Here is a 3,042-nt window from a genome sequence, read left to right as displayed (position 1 = left end):
GGCCCAAGATGAAATCGAAAAGGCGACATTGACTAACGCAAAATAATAATTACGTGTGAATAAAATTGAGAATATGACACAATCAATTTTTAAATCAACGTTTCGGCGAATAAAATAAAAACTGAAAACTTACTGCCTTCACACTACTGCTTCGTCACTACATTAAAATTGTTCATTAGATATCCGTAGGCACTCAACTCTTTTTCTCTCTTCAATATATTGCGGCAGAGTTGCCGTATCCCATTTGTAAAAAAAAATAGATTCATCTATTTTCCGAAACACATCATGCAGAAGTTTGATTATCGTTAGCAACAAATTGTACAAATGTTAAAATTAATAATAATGTGATTTTTTTAATTAGGTTTCATCTTCATATTCCGAATCGCAGATGATTTGAGCAGTGACAAGACACAGTTTTCATTTTAAATTGAACCCATTGAAATCTGGCAACACCGTTCATGAGTGACAGTGTTCATTTGCTGATACCTGGTCGATCTATATGTAGTTGTGCTTGACATGAGACTGTTGTCCATCGATAGCATAACATAACGAATAGCGAAGGGGTCACTAACGAATGCCATATTGAGTTAAGACTGTGCTTCACAGGATCATTTCTGTAGGCTAGTTTTCACAACAAGTTTTTTCCGAAAGGAAAAGATTCCCACCCACGATGATGAGAAGAAGCGTCTAACCTGGAGCGTGAAACTTGGTAGAGTTTTGATTCATCTTTCCAGATGAATCTCTCTGCTGCTGAAGATCGGCTCTCTTTCATGGTTTGGATGCATTCTGAGTGGTGTTTTTGAAAATTTTTATGAACCGGAAATAAAACAGTACATGGCGCCAATTAAAAAAAAAAACACGGGTTTCTTTTATAACGAAATATGCAATAAATCACTCGAAGTGATATGTGTGAATCAATCAATTCGAATGTGTATATAGAATGAACACCGTCGCAAAACGTATTTCAAGTGCGGGAAGCTTTTGCCAGTTACGTGCGTTACATCCACGAAAGCTTTCTTATGAGCGTTCAAAGTTGCAGTAACGCATTTTGCACGATTATTTAAAGCACACAGAGATAAGTTTGCAAATCTTTAACTTGCTAGAAGAAAAATATCCCGAAATGTTACTTTTCATTATCTCCAAAAACAGTTTCAACCCACTTAGAAAAAAACGTTCAACGGTGGTCCTTCATTGGTCCAATACGTTGGATCATTGGTCCAATAAAAGTCCAATCAATCGTTCAACACGGGACCTTCGTTTGCCGATTTTGAAACAGACCGTTGAACCGAATGCCATTTTTTTCGTTCAACAAACCCGGCAGACAGAGGTCCATTTTTGAGCCATTTTTTACATGAGGAGTTAGAGCCCCGTTGGACTAACTTTACTGCAGAATTTCTGAAGTTTTTTCCAATTATTTGTTTAAACTAACACTACATACCTGCACAATACTTCTACTTCTCGTAGAATAACAACAAATTTTCTTTCTATGTAAAGGTAACACTTAATTTTCACACTATTTTTGTAAGAGAAAAAACAACAACAAACCGTTCCAGCAAATTTAACGAATGTTTCGTGCAATATGTCGTTCAACAAGCGCTCAAAAATCAACAAAATTGAACGGCCTCCTGAGTGGGAATCCACCTTTTTTATGTTTTCGCGTTTATTAAATAGTAATAACGAGAAACTATCTAATTTTCAGTACTTTCCTTTCTTTTCAGGGGTTCTGCTCATAATTTTAAGTTTATTAGGCTCATGCCAAAATATGCTAATAGGTAAGTTACATATTCTCTACAATAAGGTAATATATATTATATGTTGGGATATTAATAGCCTTCAACTCTGTGCATTTTGCATTTTGTCGACCTTAAGGGCAAAGAAGCGGCATGGAAGTGCATAATGGAACTAATTCGAGTTCTGTCTTTGGACGATCTTTTATCCATGAAATGTGATTTTTGTTAGTTTCGTGGATTAGATTGTGTATGTTTTGCTATTGTCTATAGAAAAGATATAGAGTTATAGGAAAAATTGACTTTTGATCGGAGACCCATAGTGTTATGTATCATTCGAATCAGCTCGACGATAACGAAAAATGTTTGTATGTGTCAAATCTGGTTCCGGAGATATAGTTATATAAGTGTCGTAACCGAAAAAACGTGCTCATGTTTCTATTCGCTCAATTTTCTTGGGGATGGTTAAACCGATTTCAACAAACCTAAGGTCGTTTGAAAGTTACTATTGGGACAATGCTTTAGTTCGAAGATCAAATGACTTACACTTCAAATTCCGAAAACATAATGGAATAAGTTACGTAGACAGTAAAGTGAACTCTTTTTCTATATGCTCTCTTTTCTCGGTGAAGACCAAACCGTTTTAAATAAACTCTGACTCGTTTGACAACAACTATTAGATCATTCATCATCAAGTTCATAGTTCAAATGGCTGACACTCGGACTTCGGAAGATATAAAAGAATAAGTGACATAACCATCAAGTCACATATATTTAATCCGTTTCGAATATCATTGTTGATATTTTTGCTTCCGGAAGATTTACCGAAAAAGCAACGTATACGTTCAAACATCCTTTGAGGAACAATTCGAATCAATCTGAAATTTATTGGATTTATCAAAAAATTCAATGTTCAGTTCAAAGAAAAAAATGTTATTTAAATGACAAGAAAAAGGCATTATCGATACACCTGCTCATGACTTACCACAAGCAGAGTTTACCTGATGCTAAGGAGAAAGTTACATGGAATAAAGAGTTGAAATAAGAGTTGTCACTGTAGAAAACCGGAACAAAATGGATAATAAATATGATAATACTAGCTGAATTACCCGGCGTTGCTCGGAAATGTTTCGTGAAGGGAAGGCCGAAAAAAATTCTCGAAGTTGTCCTGCTTAGTGAAATACTCTGATTGTAGTGAAACATAACTTAGACGGAAACCCGATCGAACAATACTCCGTTCATGACTGCGAATGATCAGTGTCCCATCTCAGATCTCACAATAATCATAATTTTCATGGTATTCTCGACATATTGG

General features: G+C 35.5%; 1 non-coding gene across 1 annotated transcript; it reads left to right on the top strand.

Moving 5' to 3' along the window:
- Nucleotides 1-589: 589 nt before the first annotated feature.
- Nucleotides 590-795, top strand: LOC131433362 (small nucleolar RNA U3). Its single transcript, XR_009230173.1, has one exon. It is a non-coding gene; the product is annotated as a small nucleolar RNA U3 (small nucleolar RNA).
- Nucleotides 796-3,042: the final 2,247 nt, after the last annotated feature.

The sequence above is a fragment of the Malaya genurostris genome, chromosome 2 (genome assembly GCF_030247185.1).
Source record: "Malaya genurostris strain Urasoe2022 chromosome 2, Malgen_1.1, whole genome shotgun sequence".
Lineage (NCBI taxonomy): Eukaryota > Metazoa > Arthropoda > Insecta > Diptera > Culicidae > Malaya > Malaya genurostris.
The sequence above is the reverse complement of the archived record's forward strand: the minus strand, read 5'-3'. Positions and strand labels throughout refer to the sequence as shown.